At 36.6% G+C, this 19097-nt stretch overlaps 1 protein-coding gene and 1 long non-coding RNA gene across 16 annotated transcripts in view; both read right to left on the bottom strand.

Moving 5' to 3' along the window:
• Positions 1-19097, bottom strand: part of MAGI2 (membrane associated guanylate kinase, WW and PDZ domain containing 2) — a 775806-nt gene that overhangs the window by 433249 nt on the left and 323460 nt on the right. The gene's annotated exons all lie outside the window — the stretch shown is intronic.
• LOC118179132 lies at positions 9037-17419 on the bottom strand. Its single transcript, XR_004756376.1, has 3 exons — positions 17409-17419; positions 13803-13808; positions 9037-9761 (listed from the first exon to the last, which is right to left on the bottom strand). It is a non-coding gene; the product is annotated as an uncharacterized LOC118179132 (long non-coding RNA).

Raw genomic sequence — 19097 nt, 5'->3', positions numbered from 1 at the left:
TTTTTTTTTTTTTTTTTTTTTTTTTTTTTGTACCAGTTTTAATATTTCTTTCTGGAAGAGTTTGCTTAAAAGAAGCTTCACATTCATAAAGTACATAGCAATATTCCATCTAGTCATTAATAGTCAAACACACACATACAATGGCACAACTGACACAGGCAGAAGAGTTGGGAATTGAAACCACAATAATTAACAATAGATTTCTTGATCTCACCATGACAAGTAAATGAAACACTCTGCAGTGTGCTTGCCCAGTGGAAGAGGGAATTAACTCAGTATGAACAGCGGAATGGAAGCACATCACTGATTAGATCTAATACACAAGGAATGCAACAATGGGAAGCTTATGTTAGCAACAATGGGAAGCTTGTGTTAGCAGAACACATCAAAGTCTTTTCTAAATATTGTGCATGCATATACAAAAACAGAGAGAAACATATTCCCAATAAGAACCTGTCCTGGTTTCAGCTGAGATAGTGTTAATTTTCTTCATGGTGGCTGGTAGATTGCTGTGTTTTGGATTTAGGAGTAAAATAATGTTGGTAATACCTTAATGTTTTAGTTGTTGCAGAGCAGTGCTCACACAAAGCCAAGGACTTTTCAGCTTCTACTGCTCTGCCAGCAAGGAGGCTGGGGGTACACAAGAAGCTGGGAGAGGACAGAATCAGGAAAGGTGACCAAGACTCACCAAAGAGAGGTTCCATACTATGTGGTGTCAGGCTCGATAATAAAACAGGCCTGGGGGAAGGGGGAGCAGCTGTTGCTTGGGGACTATCCAGGCTGGGCATCAGTCAGTGAGTGGTGAGCAACTGCAGTGCACATCACTTGCTTTTTATATATTATTATTATCATTATCATTGTTGTTGATGTTATTATTACTCCTTCCTCTTCTTCCTATTAAAACTGTCTTTATCTCAACCCTCAACCCATAAGTTTAACTTTTTTTTTTTTTTTTTTTTTTTTTTTTTTTGATTCTCTACGCCATCGCACTGGCAGGGAGTGAGCAAACAGCTGAGCAGTGCTTAACTGCCTGCTGGGTTAAACCACAACAGAACCTTAGTGAAATTGCACAAGAAGTACTAAACACAATCCCAAGTTCAATAAATAAGTAGGTAAAATAAAATAATTGTATAATTTAACTTCCTATAAACAATTTAATCTAATATTTATATTTCTTCAGGAATTTTGGTCTCACTTCAAGTCTCCAATTTAAATGACTCTTACTGCTTCCTCCTCTCCCCATTCAGGCTCACGCCTCTTCTCTGTTCAGGACCTCGGAGAGCAACAGCACCTGGGGCCACTGATCTCCCCTCAGCCATGAGCAGCCCTTAGACTACAGAGAAAAAAATCACTTTGTGCTTTCAGTTTGCATGAATTATCTTCCTCTGTTCTTCTGTATGTCTCTTATTGCTGCTCCATTTTTCCTTTCCTCATCCCCCCCCTTTTTTTTTTTCTTTTACAGTGACATTTACTGTTGCAGTAACTTTCCCACTTGTCATAAACAAAATGTTCTCCCTTTCCTTCTTCAAACTTACTGCAAGACTTTATTTATTTAAGGCTGTCTTGTATTCTACATTGACAACATTGCATTGGTTTATGTGGCAAGGTTTTGGTAGTGAGGAAAGGGGGCTGCAGGGGTGGACTCTGTGAGCAGAGCCCGGCAGCTTCCCCATGTCAGATCAGAGCCAACTCCAGCCATCTCTGAAAGGGATCCACTGCTGGCCAGAGCTGAGCCAGTGAGCAACACTGGCTGCGCCTCTGGGATATTTTAAAAATGAAAAGTTGCTGTGCCACAGAATCTGGGAGAGAGAAGTGAGAAAACTTGAGAGAACCTGCCCTGCAGACATCCAGGTCAGTGTAGAAGGAGGGTGGGAAGTGCTCCAGGTGCCAGAGCTGAAGTTCCCCTGTGGCCTGTGGAGAGGCCCCTGGCATAGCAGGCTGTTCCCCTGCAGCCCATGGGTCCCACGGCAGAGCAGATCTCCACACTGCAGCCCATGGAGGAACCAAAGGTGAAGCAGAATCCAGGCTGGAGCTGCAGCTCCACACTGGAGCTGCAGCTCCACACTGGAGAGCTGCCCACACTGGAGAGCTGCCCACACAGAAGCAGCTGACCTGGTGGGAGGTGCCACCCACGGGTGACCCATGCTAGAGTTCCTGAAGGATAGGCCCCATGCTATGGACCCATATTGGAGCAATTCCTGAAGAACTGCAGTCTTTGGGAAGCCCCCTCATGACCAGTTTGGGAAGGACTGCAGTTTGGAATGGACCCCACACTGGAGCAGGGGAAGAGAGTGACCATGAAGAAGTGGCAGATGACAAAGTGTTATAGACTGACTACAACCCTGATTCCCCATGCCCCTGCACCACTCAGGTGGAGGAGGTAAAAGAGGGTGGATGGGGGGGAAGGTGTTTTGGTTTACTTTGGTTTCTCACTATTTTAGTCTGTTAGTAAAAGGAAATAAATTATACTAAACTCCCTACACTGAGTCTGTTTTGCCTGTGACACTTTCTGATGAGTGATTTCCCTGTCCTTATGTCAATCTTTGAACCTTTTTTCATTGTATTTTCTCTCCCTCTTCCTTTGAGGAGGGAGAGTGAGAGAGCAGTTGCAGTGAAGTTCAGCTGTCCATAAGGGTGAAACCACCATGGAACACGCACTAAAAGTAGTACTTCATAAATTATAGTTTTGTTGTTTTAATATATATACCCAAGTCAGATATATTTCATTCTCATACACTGTTTATTGTTATAAAACTTACTTTGCAATAACTCTGAATCTGAAATGATTGTGATTGCAACCATATAAAATTTTTACTACAGTCACAACAATACAGTTGCAGTTACTAATCTTCTTTCACGTATTAAACACATTTGAATGATAGAGATTCCCTTTAAAGCTCAAAAGACCGGTTTAAGTTCAAAATTGTAACTAAATATAGGATTCTGCATTTACAAGGTGAGTAATCCCAGTCTGTTCAATGGATCTGCCCACCTGTACAATGCCACATGGTATGCCCTTGCAGGATCTGTACCTAAATTATCTCATTAAAGCTGAGAGTTTAATTAACTCTCAGACTGATATAAATCAAGAATGATTCCCAAAAGTCAGTAGAGATTCATTGGTGTAACTCAGTGTAATTTTTAGACTGGTTTCTTATGGAAAATGAGGTTTTGTGATGACATTGTGAAAGGGAAGCAAGAAAGGAGGAGAGGAGGATATCGGTATGATATGCACGTATGTATGCATGTGTTTGTGTGCCCTTCGATCTCCTCTATTAAGCATAAACACAAAGGCCAATTTAAAACATTTTTTATCATGCAACTGACAGAAGATACAAATGTGTAAGGGAGATATGGAAAGGGTGAATAAAGAGTTCATTCTTGAGCTCAACTACCAGATTCATAAGAGACCAGTTTTGTGGATTTGGCAGTATTGAAGCATTCTTTCTTTTTTAAAGACGGAAGAGTTTTGAAAATGTATTTCACATCTCTCTTTTAACACTGTGGCTTTTGTACGTTTACTCTAATATAAGGATTTTGAAGCGCATCTTCAGCAACGGCCTCTCATCAGACTAGGAATCAGAGGTAGCCTCTCTTTCTTCACAACAAACAAAACATCCATGTAGTGTACTTCAGAAGATTCAGACACACACACACACACACAAAAAAAAAACAGTTGGCCTCAAATGAAAACACAGTCAAACTGCTGAAATATTGTGAAAAACTGCTTATACTGGCTCCAAGGCACCTTCTGCCAGAAATTCCCTTCCAGTCATAGCACTTACACAGTAGGAAAATCAGGCATTATAAAATGTGAGGTCTGAAGCATAAAGCCTACATAGTCTCAAATCAAGATATGTAAGTCTTAAATAAATAAATAAATAAATAAAGTCTCAAAGAGATACATATCCCATAGACCAGAGGGAGGGCATCAAAGTCACATACAAATGTAATCATATTCAAACATCAGTAATGCATTATAACCTTAATCTGGATCATGAAGAACATACTTTGGGCTAATATATAGGCCACTAAACTACATGGCAACTGTGGATGAAGAACAGTCTGGATCCAGCTAATCTCTGCTGACAAAGTTTATACGTTGGAAGTTGATATAAGACTTTACAAAGCATGTTGAATTGAGCAGCAGAAGAACCTCTGTCTTGGAGAGATTTCAGAATGGTTCAAAATGAGAGGTCTTTTTATATATACAGTGAAATAAGAAGGCAAGCCACATCCATTACTAGGTCAGTAGCTTTGATTATGTCATTATTATTGCAGAGATTCCATACCTTCAGAATTCTGAAGCAGAATAAATAATGCCACTCACTCTATAGGCTCTGAGAGTGAGTATCACATGGAAGCCAAATCTTTTACAGCATGCTACTGATAAACAATATTTGATCTCTAATGGTCTAATGGCTCTTTTTTTTTTTTTTTTTTTTTTTTTTTTTTTTTTTTTTTCCCTAGCACAAATGAAAATGTTTTCTCTATAAACATCTCAAATATCTTTACTGTCTTGGGTATCACAGCTTATCCATATTCCACCAGAAATGGTGGATTCAATTTCCAAAAGGATTCTACAATGAAGGAACACCACATTTGCAGAAGAAACTTGACGAGTAAAGATTTTAAAGGAAATCTGTGAATTCAAACATGATCATGTTTATCTGCAAATGAAGCTAATGCAAGATACTAAGATCTGTAAAAAAAATGCTATGCATTTTTTTTTTCAGATTAAAAAAGTAACTATTTATCTGCTTTTCTGCTTACCAAAACTAAAAGTTATTAGTAATTACTGTCCATAGGGAATATCAACTCTAGAACTACAGAGGGTTAATATTTTCTAAGTTTAATATCCTGTGCAATAGGAGCATTAGAAAAGGTTAAAATACAGGTAAACAGTTGCAGTTTCCATTTGTGAAACTCAGAAAAAAATACTAATAGCTCAATCTTTAATAATAACTTTGGTCAAAATTTTACCTGATGTACAATTATAAGTTGACACCCAAAGCACACAGTTTATGGTCTCCGCAGAATGAAGGTAGTGGCAGCTGCTGATTTTCCAGAGAATCATACCTTTATCCAGTTGTCAGACTCAACACCAAGAGCCTAATCCTAATTTTTCATCTATTGCATTTTTCTTTATTCTGTAGATCACCTCCTCACATGAAGAGAAACCCACTTTTGACATATATGACAAGATTTCTAATATCACAGCTTACCTCACTGCACCCCTTCTCCACTGAGAAGACAAAATGCTCATGAACAAAGGTTACTTCTAACAAAATCCTATGCATATTCATTCAACCTTTCCAGTATTGAAAATTATCTTACCTTCTGATATGAAATTTGACCAAAATCATTTTTAAGCACTAACTTTTGAGTACTGTAGCTAAAGAAAATCCTTATAGCCTAATAAGTACAAAATACTTGTGGGATATTTTATGGCAAAACCTTCAGGCTTTCTGCTCCACTAAAATATTATCCAGAAGGGCTGGATTCATCGTAACAAGAGAGTAAGGCAAGAGTAACTTTTCTATGACTTCCCCTAAATGAAAACTGAAACTTTGCTTGGTTTATAGATCTTGACTGTTGGTCTTGTGCTCTCTGAAGGATTTACAAGAAAGGAGGTGGATTCTCGTCTTGCAAATGAGTCTCATTTGATTCCAGAAATGGTGCAGGCAGCAATTTTCATATATATATATATATCATTTTTTAAATGTATTAAATTAATTATTATTAATGTAGTTAGTAATCAGTACCGGGATACATTGCAGGTGCTACATTGAATTTTTGTCATTCCTTTTCCACTAGTGAACTTTTTCATGTCCTAGCAAAACATTCTATTTTATAGATATTCTTAGATAGGAAAGAGGTGCTCAACCAATGCAAACATCAGTATCAAGAATCAGTAATAGAGTACTGATAGTACTTGTATCAGACACTACTGTCTTCTCATAGTAACAGGTAAAACAGATGATTTAAATGTGGAGGAGTCATTGCTTTCAAACCAGGCTACAGACGGATAAAATGTATTCTGAATTTAAAACTTTATAATGATTGGTTGGGTTGTTTCTGTCCTCTGTTTTGGAAGGTCAAGCAGGACACTTAGGTAGGAACTTTATTATTTAGGACATGGTTAAAACTGTCATCTATGCAGCTAATTTCAGGAGATAGGTGTCCCAGAGGGAAAGAAGAGAATCATCAGAGATGAGTGATGAGCTAGATCATTGCTGTGAGAAGTGACTGAAAGAAGTGTAGTGACAATTCTTTGAAAATGATGAATCTGTGTGTAGAAGATATACACCTGTCTCATGATGCTGTGGATACAGTTCTCAAAGAATACTCATATCCCAGTGAACTGTAATGGAAAATCTGTGGAACAAATTATAAGGAAAAAGCTTTTCAACTTTCTGCTAAGATTATAAAATCATGCTATGTAGTTCTGGTTCACATTTTGGATGAGTTCTTTGAGTTTCCTTTCTTTAGAACCCTATTTTCATTCAAATCTGATCACCATTTATAAGGGTGCTGACCTCTATTGTAAAATGTATTGACATCAATAATTTAACCTAAGCTGAACTGCACAATGCCATTTACATTTGGGGGCAGAGGTTATTTTACTAGATTTAAAAATGAAATAATATAAGAAACATTACATTATTCAGTAAGGATCTATATATTACAGCAGCACTGTGGAATCATTCTTTTCTGAGGGAAAATTTGGCACAATCATTCCTGAGGCTCAGTCAGAATTTCCAGACAGAGTTCTCTTGGAATAATATTTTAATAATAATAATAACAATAACAATAACAATAACAATAACAATATTGTTTGTTTTCATCCCCTGACCCTAAAGTTCAGCTTTCTGGATTAACAGAATGGATTAACAGTTTTGAAAGCCAGTCAAGCTAACACTCATGGTGGTGACAGTAGATTTTAGTCTTTCCCTGGAACACTGAATTGTTCAGTAAGTTAAACTAATTTGAGAGGTGATGCAATAATCTAATTATCTGCAGTCAAGTGTAGTTTCTCATATCAATACCCACTGTGGAAAGCTTCGAGAAATAAAAACTGATTCCTGTCATAGGAATACAGGAAATTCTTGTCTCAGGAAACAGTTAAAAATCTGTGTATAGTAAAACAAGACCTATCTAGTAAGGAGAGGGTTTCTCTACATAACCACAATAGAAAAACACTTAAACCTCACCACCTCAATAGCTGAAATATGATAGCACTCTCCCACAAAAAAATAAATTCAGATGCAAGGATTGCAGTCTCTAAAATTAAATAAATATAAAACACAGTGAACATTAGGGCCTTTGTTAAGAATTGCACAGCAGAACAGACAACGGAATTAAGCATGCCTAGAAGCAGCACAGCTGATATAATTACAGAAGGAAAAAAAAAAAAAAAAAAAAAAGAAAGAAAGAAATGAAAAATGTTCATGTACCATGAAACTTGTGCTTCAGCAAGTATGAGATCGATGGATTATATGGCTTTCGAAGGCTTTCATTTACAGTTAAGTCTAAACTGAAACACCAGAGCATTAAAGTCAGAAAAATCTGGAGGTTAGCATTTTTTTCAATGAACAAAGTATTAAAAGTACTCCCTAAGTGAGCACTTCTTTTGTTATATAAATCCCTGTTCACTGAACCGATTTCCTGTTAGTAGACTGAACCATGGATTAGGTACATTTGATTTGAAGAATGTCACTAATGAAACAAATCATCAGGAAAGAAAAAAGAATTTTAAAGTGTGCTTAGTGCACTGCAGGGTCATAGTGATGAGGTTTTGTAGAGCAGGTTAGAAACTCAATGGTAAAAAATAAGGGAAAAATGTGAGTGTATAAAAATAGATTTATGAGGTTGCTTAGGAAAGTTGAACCCTCTGAAAGAGCCACTTGGAACTGAGGTAGCTGATGAAATATAAGTGTCAACAAACATTATAGTTTAATGCAAGTGAAATATTTGTAATACAAAGTTGTAAAGAAATGACTGTAGTTGAAGTCAGTCTGGGTTAATGGAGGCTGTTAATTCTTACTGTTCTCATCAGTTGGCACTCAGAGCCTCTGGCTTCCTCTGCTGAACTTGCCATTAAATTGGTGTGACTTTGAGCAAGTCAGGACACCATTCCCTCAGTTTACCCATTTATAAAACAAGAATGCAATTTAACTGTGCTGCAGGGCTTAATTACGCTCTCAAAGTACATGGGATCATTGTACAAAACATTATATGCATGTGAGTTTTTATGAGCATAACATCTGTATCAACAGTTCTTTGAATAATAAGAAAAGACATGAAATCTGCAGGATTGCAGGTGTAAAGAAAAAGGCATTTTTGCCTCATTGTATAGTAAATTACACATCATTAGAAAATGCAAAACATAAAATGGGACAATGCTGTAATTTTGCTGAGGATGCAACTCTATCCCAAATGTAATAATCTGTAGCTTTAGAACAGTGATTTTTATTTATTTTTTTTTTTTTTAAATTTTATCTGGGAGATAGTCAAGGTCATGTACCAAAATCTAAAAGTCCATTATTCATACTGTTACACGCTACACTGTTTTTACACTGCTTTTCACTATATGGCACAGACGCAAACTATGATTGGCCTCTTGTTTCTATTTCAAATTATAATTATAATATTTACACTATCATCAGCAAAAAATGGTATTGCAAATTATTTTGCCATTTAACATGAAAGTTTTTCTATATTTCAAAACACATATATATTCTCTGCAGCTCCTAACACTGAACAGGTAGGAGCATCCTCTAAGCATCCTTTAAAGAGTCCTTCTTGGCTTTGTCACATGGTAAACCTTTGTACACATGCAAGCATTGTGCATTTGATTCACTGATCCCAATTCAGTTTTAAAGTATTTATTTATTTAATGAGGATGGGGTTGGTGGATTCTGTGGTTTAGTTATGTTTTCAGTATTACTAACAGTAATGGCAGAAATCAGATATAAATTTATACCCTCCTGCAATAAGAAATTACATTCTCTGACAAAAAAAAAAAAAAAAAAACAAAAAAAAAAAACTATTTAATGTACATTTAAGACTCTGACTAGCATCTCTTACAGAGCACTAATTCAGAAAAATTAAACTCTCTTTAAGGCATAATATAAAGAATTACAGTATATTACAGCTCAGTCTAACTCACTTCAGTTCTACTTCTGAAGCTTGCAAAAGCCACTGAGAATATCCATGACAGCCCATCTCCAAAAGCAGCATATGACAGGACAGAGTGGTAAAAAGATATAGTGAGTAAAGGGCAAAAAAAAAAACAATAATTCTGTGTTTGTTTGGAGTAAGTGAAATGCTTTTCCAATGTTCTTTTATATTGTCAGCAAAAATAGAAAGCCAAATATATATGGCAGACCTCTGGTAAGGAAGAGAAGAGCTAAGGTTAACTTTGGATTACTTCATTTCCCAAAGTTTGAGTTTGACAGGTCAAAACACCAGTGGCTAGTTTCTGAAATAGGCTATAGAGGGAAATTTACAGATCTGTAGGTGACTTGTATATATTTCAATTCATGTGTTGGGCTACTTTCCATTAACTTTCACTTCATTTTTGTTGGATTTTGTGGATTTCCAAGGTATGGACTTCAACTATTTTAAAGACTATAAATTTTCTGGGTGCCAAAATATAAGAGCAAAAATATTTTTATACAAGACTTGAGGTTGATTTAGGTGGTTATGATATAGCAAAAGTTGAAAGCTGAGATGTCAATTCTTGTTAGCAAAAGGTCCTGACTACTTCACAACAGTGTAAGGCTAAAAAAAATTGCCATCATTACCATCATTGGATGCTGCAGTTAACAAGAGACTGAGATGGATTATCGGTAGTTTTTCTCAAATATAAATAGCTTTAGTCTTGTGGGTTACACTACTTCTAAGTACAGAAACAGAAGGCAGATGTTTCAGAGATCTTTACCCGTGGAAGTATAAGTATAGCACTAATGTCTCCCTACCTCAGGCTCTTTGCAGGGGTTTCTTAGTGATCAGGACAGAGACAGACTGAAAAAGGCATGTGTTTAGTTGCTGTTTCTTTGTGAAAGAATGTGCTCAGTTCCTGAAAATGGAGGAGGTGAACTCACTCTAGCTAGATTGCAATCTGGCCTCTATGTCATGAAGCAGCATACTTTATGTTCCTTGATTTTATTTTATTTTGTTCCTGGTGTCTATGATTGAAATGTATTGCTCCATTTTTAGGGAATTTTACATGACTCACACCTTCTTCCTCTGTATCCACCCCTAAGTTATTGAAGTTACCTTTTTAATTGTAGTGTATAGTAGTAATAATTAGTAATTAGTAGTAATAAATTTTAAAAGAAAGCAATAAAATGTATAGAACTTAAGTAATAGACTATTCTTATTTTTATGGAAGTTATTTAAAAATGCTCCATCCTATAAGCTTTTCCTAAAGACAGTGCAGAAATACTGTAGTCTTGAAAGAAGAGAAAAAAACTACAGAAAAATATGTTGGGGGGAACAGAGCAAAAGATGCGTTCTCGCTATTGTCGCTTTCTGCTATCAGATGAAAGGACATGTAGCAAACTCAGGAGGAGATAGTTTTTCTAAGAAAAAGACAGACAATTTTGAAAAGTGGTTTTGTCATAATAATTTGCCAAGATTTAGGTTTTTTGGAAAGTCAGCTCTGAGTTCATTTTTGCCTTGATTTCTGCTGGATTTTTTTGAAAGATTATTTACAATGAATAATGTCCTGCAAATTGAAACATACTACCTGGGCTTTAAACCACATTCAGCTTAAGTGAACTACAAATCATTGTGGGCTTCCATAACTATAAACAGATATAAGTAAGTCTATTCATACTCAAAAGATATGCCTACTGTTAGAAGAAGTACCTAGTCCATAGGAACTTTGGAAGAAATTGAAGTATTTGAGTTTATCTAAAAAGATCTTCAAGCACAGTATTTGGGTTACTATATTCAGCAAACTGCAAGCTGATTTGAAATGGAAATATATATCTTTAGAGTAAAAGAATGTGCAGATGGTCTTGGATGACTGGGAAACAAAATGAGTACTAGCATAAAATGAGCACAAACTGTGCATTTTATGAGTTGTCATGGAGAGAATTATGAATGGAAAATATTCGTATGCACTAAGGAAGGCAGGAGAGCCCTGAAAGAAGCATTAATTACACTGTAACTGCATTACTTTGGTATGGACAATTTGTTGTACAGTATTTCTTATTTCAAGTGCTGACACACTACCTTGTAAAACTTGATGCAAAGGCATCAGCTTTCTGGAGAGCAAAACAAAGCATTTACATTGGAAGATGGAATCTTTTTTTAGGAAAAGAAAAAAAAAAAAACAGTTTATTCATAGAAAACTACTTCAGCAAAAGTGAACACACCAAACCTGAGAAAAGGTCAGAAAGGACAGGAAAAGGACAGGAATACTGCATTTCATTTTTTGTTCCAAGACAGGAGACTAAAGGAGATGCAGAAATCATTATGTTACATTCTGTAAACAAAGAGCTGGACAGGTTATACAGAGTATGTTAACAAATGCAAGTAGTGATAAGAATGGCCAACTGCTCATACTTTGGGAGATAAGATGAACCACCAGTTCATCTATGATATCAGTATAGTATTAGTGACTGATGAGAATTCAGTGAATAAATTATTAAAATTATCATAAAGTAAATTCCTCCATTTAAGAGTTTATCTGATAGAAATTAAGATTGTGAAAACAACATAATGTATCACATTTTCAAACCATCAGAGGGTTTACAGTGTCCATAAAGAAGGAAAAGACAATTCCATCAACTTTTGCAACAGGATATTAAAAATCATCTGCCCATCTGGGATGCAAAATGCTACACATACTGCCTTCACCTCCTGCAAAAGCTGTCACAGTCTTACTGCGTCTACAGGACAGTAAGAAGCAGAAGAAAAAAAAAAAAAAAAAAAAAAAAAGAAAAAAGCCGATTCTCACAAGAACACTGGTTAGGACGCAGCACAAAGCTTGTTGCACAGGCAGCTCCCCCATATAAAGTGATTTTACAGATTTTGAGATCAACTCAGTTTAAGGCAAATTCCATTTAGACTGTTCCATTTTAACTCTATAGTTAAAATGTGTTGAGCACACTGATGGACACAAAAAGGAAAGCCCAGTATCTATTTTAATTACTGTTGATCTGAAAGTGTCGTCAATAATAGTGTGAAAACAGTGTATCAGGGATAAACACTTTTTCTTTAATGACATCAATTCACTGAAAGTTTTGGTGCTTTGGAACTCTTGTAATAGGCAATACAGTGTTATTACTGAATAAAGAGCAATGCCTAATTTTCTTACTTTTCAAATATCTCCAGAGGCAGTTTATTTCTCTGTCTAAATCAAAAGAGATATGAGAGATATTAGATACATATATGTGGCAATCAGAAAATATGGTATGAATTTAGTCTCAATATTTGTAATACATTTCTTGTTAACAATAGAAAACTTTTTTTTTTTTTTTTTTTTTTTTATCTTTCGGCATCCCCTAGTTTTCATGGCAAGCAGCCAACCAATAGCAGGTAGTGGATATTACAGGTTAAACCCATCAGAACCAGAAGCCTTATTTATGTTTAGATTTTCAATAAGTTCCTGTTCTGTAACATGGACATTTGAGAATTCTTTTTTTATGTTTCTAGTATGAAATAGTTTAAAATAATTATATGCTCAAATACAGAAATCTAATTATTCTAACATTTTCCAGAATGGTATATTCTCTGACCTTGTTACCAGGTGCCATCACTGTGCCCACTTAGTTAAATAACTAAGATACTGATTTTTTAATGGCTTATTAGGGTTATTATAATTTTTTAACGACTCCCTTACTTTTACACAACTAAAAAACTCTTTTGTGTAATAATTATTTTTGTAGCTATTTGCATATAATTTGCAATATTTTCTTATATATTGTTATAAAACCTTTTATATTTTTCTTATAATTAAAATTTACATTTTAATTCCCAGTCTGTATATGTCTCTTAGTTTTATTCTTTGGATTTGGCTGGGGGAAGGAAGAAGCTATTTTGGTTTTGGGATTAGGGTGGTTTTTTTTGGTCAGAAATTCTACTAATAAGGCTCTCTTACCTACTAGCTGATCACTGTCTCTTTCTCTGTTTTTAGAAGTGTTCAGCCATGATACTTTTCACTGACCTTACTGGAATTTGAGATGATTGGTATGGTTTGAAAATACAGAGTTACTGTTTTGCAACTGAGGTCCCAAGAAATGAATCATGAATTGCTGGTAAACAGTTTTGCAAATGTACCTATTAGTATGGTAAGATACCACCACAAAAATGAATAAAACACAACAGGTTTGCATGGTTTCTCACAAAATTCCTCTCTGGTAGATGACTGCTTGATGAAGCAGAAAGACACCTCAGCTTCCACGCTAATTCCATGAAATTCATGCTCCCCTCATAGTAGCAATCAGTATGGATGACAATGACTGTGAATTATCTTTCATGATTTTGTTTTAAGAGTAATAATGGAGATTAAGTAATTAAAATTTTTTTTTGGTCTAATATCTTTGTTAACAACTGTAGAAATTACTCCTTGAAGCAACTTTTCTCGCTAGAAAAATAACTGGACAAGGCTTACAGATATTAACATTCTCTATAGGAAGAGCATTACAGTAATAATAAAACATTAAAATATGATGACTCTATTCATGGTAGGCTTCAATTTTTAAAGGCACCTATTATCTATTGAACTAATTCTAACCATATGACTCAGAGACCAATTTACAGAATATAAATGAGTGTATAACAACATTATTCTGCTACTTAAAATGGAATATTTCAGGTACAAATGACCACAATCCATTGTTAGCTTTCTTACAGAATTTACCCTACGACAATAGCAAAGGCAGGTAAATGCTAGAAAACTGTTTCTGCATTACCATGATTTTTTATTTTTATTTTTATATTTTGTGGTTATAATTAAGCCAATTCTATTTCCTTTTCATCTACATAGCATTCCTATCATGTCTGAGGTCTTCTCTAAAGCACAATATTTTTCTCTGAAATACCTAACAACTTAAGAATCTCATTTTTATAAAAAAAGTTTCTAAATGTCACAATTTAAAATTAAAAAGTTACAATATTTAGCTTCAAAAAAGTTGAAAGAAAATATTTCCCTTCCCTTTTCATGGTTCACTTAAGAGGTTGAATTAAAGTTCTCATAGAGTTTGACGCCTAAGCACATTTTTCACAAAGTGTGCTATTCCTCACAAGAAAGTCACCAATAGCTAAGCCCACTAATTTGTGGTCTGCTGCCTTGTCCTAAGCAGGTAAACATTTAAGTAAAAAAAAAAAAAAAAGAAGAAGAAAAAAGATGGATTTTGTGCTGTTACAGGTTTTCTCCAATACTTCAAGATTTGTGTATGTCTCTAAAAAATCTTAGAATCGAAAATCCTAAAATACAAACTTTGAAAAACTGCTCTAAAACACTCTTCTCCATCAAAGATTTGTTTCACTTTCTTCACAAATTTCATTGTTCCTGAAAAGCGTTCTAATGAATGGCTTAGCTGTGGTTAAAAAACCATTTTTGATGTGACTTACTTTTCTCTGGTAGAAGACGGAATCACAGAATCACAGAATAGTCTAGGTTGGAAGAGACCTCCAAGATCACTGAGTCCAACCTCTGACCTAACACTAACAAGTCCTCCACTAAACCATATCCCTAAACTCTACATCTAAACGTCTTTTAAAGACCTCCAGGGATGGGGACTCAACCACTTCCCTGGGCAGCCTATTCCAGTGACTAACAACCCGTTCAGTAAAGAAGTTCTTCCTAATATCCAACCTAAACCTCCCCTGGAGCAATTTTAGCCAATTCCCCCTCATCCTGTCACCAAGCACGTGGGAAAATAGACCAACCGCCACCTCGCTACAACCTCCTTTCAGGTAGCTGTAGAGTGCCATAAGGTCGCCCCTGAGCATCCTCTTCTCCAGGCTAAATAGTCACAGCTCCCTCAGTCGCTCCTCATAAGACTTGTTCTCCAGACCCTTCAACAGGTTCATTGCCCTTCTCTGGACTCTCTCAAGCACCTCCATGTCCTTCTTGTAGCGAGGGGCCCAAAATTGAACACAGTACTCGAGGTGCGGCCTCACCAGAGCTGAGTACAGGGGAACAATCACTTCCCTGAACCTGCTGGCCATGCTGTTCCTTACACAAGCCAGGATGCTGCTGGCCTTCTTGGCTGCCTGAGCACACTGCTGGCTCATATTCAGCTGACTGTCAACCAATACTCCCAGGTCCTTCTCTGACAGGCAGCTTTCTAACCACACATCTCCCAGCCTGTAGCTCTGTTTCATAAAGAAATAAATAGATTTGCTCTCCCAGAATAGCATTATTAACTCTTATACATCAGATATTAATTCCAAAGCATTTTCCCTTAATATAATTATTACTTTGGTCAATGAAAGAGAACCAAAACAACTTCACCTGAACATTAATAAAGGTTTTCCTTCTAGCTACCATTCTAATTAATCACACAGTAAATTATGATATATTTTGACCTCATTTGTAACACAATATAGAATCATAGAATATCCTGAGTGGGAAGGGACCCACAAGTATCTTAGAATCATAGAATGGTTTGGGTTGGAAGGGACGTTAAAGATAACTTAGTTCCAACCCCCCTACCTGGGCAGGGGCACCTTCCACTAGACCAGGTTACCCCAAGCCCCATCCAAACTGGCCTTGAACACCTCCAGGGATGGGGCATCCACAGCTTCACTGGGCAACCTGGTCCAGTGCCTCACCACCCTCAGAGTAAAGAATTTCATACTTATATCCAATCTAAACCTAAAGGCATTATCCCTTGTCCTGTCACTACACTTCCTGACAAAGTGTCCCTCCTTAGCTTTCCTGAAGGTCCCCTCATATGTATGTGGGTATCCTCAAGTCCAGCTCTGGACTATTTAGCCTGACTCCACACAGGACCACCCAAAAATCACCACAGTGTTGTCCAAATGCTTCTTGAACTCCAGCAGCTTGGTGCCATGCCCACTGCCCTGGGGAGCCTGTGCCAGTGCCCGACTACCCTCTGGGTGCAGAACCTTTCCCTAACACCCAGCCTGACCCTCCCCGTCCAAGCTCCATGCCGTTCCCTCAGGTCCTGTTGCTGTCCCCAGAGAGCAGAGCTCAGGGCCTCCCGCTCTGCTCCCCTCATGAGGGAGCTGCAGGCTGCCATGAGGCCTCCCCTCAGCCTGCTTTGCTCTGGGCTGAACAAACCAAGGAACCTCAGACTCTCCTTATATATCGTCCTCTAGATGTTTCACCATCTTTGTTACTCTCATTTGGACACTCTCTAATAGCTTTATGTCCTTCTTACACTGCATACAGAATGCATACAGTGCTAGAGGTAAGGCCAATAGATCTAGTTAGATCTAAAATATAGATCTAGTTATTCTACTTCAAAGAGAATATTTCACATCTCAGTAAAACTGAAAACAGATATGCATAAATTCATTCTAATGGGAACATTTCCAAGCAGTCCTGTTTCCATGTGAGAAGTATAACTTTGCCTAAACTGCTATTCCTTTCAGCATTATTCTATGGTGTCAAGTATTTTTTACAGTGAAAGGTAATCACTCTATAAATAAATGAAAGGTAACTGAGGATATATTTGCAGCAGGAAAAAAAAAAAAAAAAAATCTTTTAATTTGCAGCTGTATACTTGTGCCTACATACCTGGCTTGTTCCTGAAATTTTGTTCTTTGATTTATATCTACAGTATCACATTGAGAGAGATGTAGCAGTTTATGTCAATGTATGGCACTTTTGCTATGGTTTCATTCTCTCTCTTCCTTCATTATGACAATTCAAGATGCTTTTCTGCCCCAAAGGTGAACAAGGTACACTTAGAGGAATAATTCTGGGACTTATTTCTAAATATGCTCACTGCTCAGCCACAGAACTCCTCACACCAGCACAAGGGATCACTCACTCCTGAAGATATGACTACCCTAAACTTAAACTTAGTTGCTTAACCTACCTGAAAAATAAGTCCATTCCGTATTGCAACAGCATGTCTATAAAAGTGTACTAAGAGAGATGTTTTTGTTGCTTAATTATTACCCTTCACATTAAAGATTTAACTCTAAGGCTGGACTATATGCAGTTTATCACAACCTTTTAAGAGTAGCAGTTCAGCCAGTTTTCAGTCTATCCCACTGTCCATTTTTCTATCCCATACTTCATCAGTTATGTTATTCCATAAGGATATTATGGGAGGCGGTGTTGAAAGTCATGCTAAGTTGAGATAAACATCATGTCCTGCTCTCTTCTAGTTCACTGAGCTAGTCATTTCATTGTAGAAAGGCTACCAGGTTGACCAAGCATGATTTTCCCTTTACAAATTCATGGTGACTATTCCCATTCACCCTTGTGTCCTTAATATGTTTAGTAACAGCTTCCAGAATTATTTGTTCTATTACCTTCCCAAGGACTGAGGTGAGGCTCATCAGACTGTGTTTCCTTGGAACCTCCTTTTCTTTTTGGAAGATAGGAATGACATTTGCTTTTTTCCAGTCCTCCAGAACTTTTGCTGATAGATGTGACCTTTCAAACATGACCTTTCAACATGAGTGGCCTCTCAGTGACACTGGCCAGCGCTCTCAGTGCTTGTGGGTACATCCCATCACTCCCAATGGACTTTTTAATGTTTTGTTTAAATGTGCTCTGACCTGATCCTCCTCCAATGAAGGTGTCTTCCTTTCTCCAGAGTTTACTACTGGTCTCAGGAACCTGGAATTGCTAAAGGTCAGTTTTACCAAAAGTCACTTTTATCAGTAAAGACCAAAGCAAAGAAAGAATCCTTTTCCATATCCATTCCCACCAGGTCCTTTGCACCATTTACCAGCAAGTCCACATTTCCCTTCTGCAGCTGATATACCTGTAAAAGCCTTCTTGCTGTCCTCTACATCCATCATGAGATTAAACTCCATGTGGGCTTTGATTTTCTAACCCTGTTTCCTCATGCTTGGACAGTGTCTATATGTTTCTCCCAGGTCATCTGTCTCAGCTATTACCAGTATATACTATGCTTTCAGTACTAAGCTGACTTGCAAAGGTACAGTTATATGTGTATAACTGTATGTGTATGTGTACATGTATGTTTATATATGCATACTTTAATTCTATGCCAGTAGTTTGGAGTTTAGCACTTTTTTTTTTCCTTATGTTGAAAAAACAGTTGTTTTTAAATTCACTCCCTTGGACAGCTATGTATTTCAAATAATAATAATAATAATAATGCAAAATTAATTACTCTTTATAATTACCAAGTTAATTCTAACTACAAAGTAAATGCCTCATTGCCAAATCATGGTTTTCCTTCATCCAATATAATCATATGATTAGGCATTCTGTTCCATATTTCCCAAATGATTTTATTTTTTTAATCTGGAGATTGAATTTTTAGTTTTGTTTTTGAGAAGAATGTCATAGCTCATAAAGAATCAGCTTACTTCAAGGTTGTTCACAGATAGTGATAATAAAATGGGGGAAACATCAAGGATGATTTATTATACCACATCAAGCAGTGAAGAAAAAATAACCTTGTCAGTTGTGCTTAGTTTTTTTATTATTATTTTATTTTATTTTATTTAAATGAATGTGATAATGTCCTCCTTCTCCATCTTTTCAAAAATAATGTTTATTTGTAACTGATTTCTCAACAATACTGCATCATACAAAGGAATGAGATGGCTACTTTGAATGCAGAGTTGGTAGACAGCATTGTAGTTCTCTTGGTGTATGCAACTTGTTTAACTGGTCATAAAACAGTTGCATGCTATATTTCTAAACTGATCGTCCTCTTTAAGCACATTTTAGAATGTGATGTAAGCTATTAGAATTAAAATTGTTGGGGATTGATAAGCAGTAATGTTATACATCAGCAGCTCCTGCAACTCTGCAGGTAGCAGTGTACCATAGTACATTTCCCTCTGCCCAATGTATTGCCTTTGGCACCAATCTCTACTGTAATTTTCCATGATTTTCAGAGTAAATGTGCTCAGAATTTCCACTGACCTCAGTTGACAATGACTGTACACAC

The sequence above is a fragment of the Oxyura jamaicensis genome, chromosome 1, assembly GCF_011077185.1.
Source record: "Oxyura jamaicensis isolate SHBP4307 breed ruddy duck chromosome 1, BPBGC_Ojam_1.0, whole genome shotgun sequence".
NCBI classification, from domain to species: Eukaryota; Metazoa; Chordata; class Aves; order Anseriformes; family Anatidae; genus Oxyura; species Oxyura jamaicensis.
This window is presented reverse-complemented; position numbering and strand designations above follow the sequence as displayed.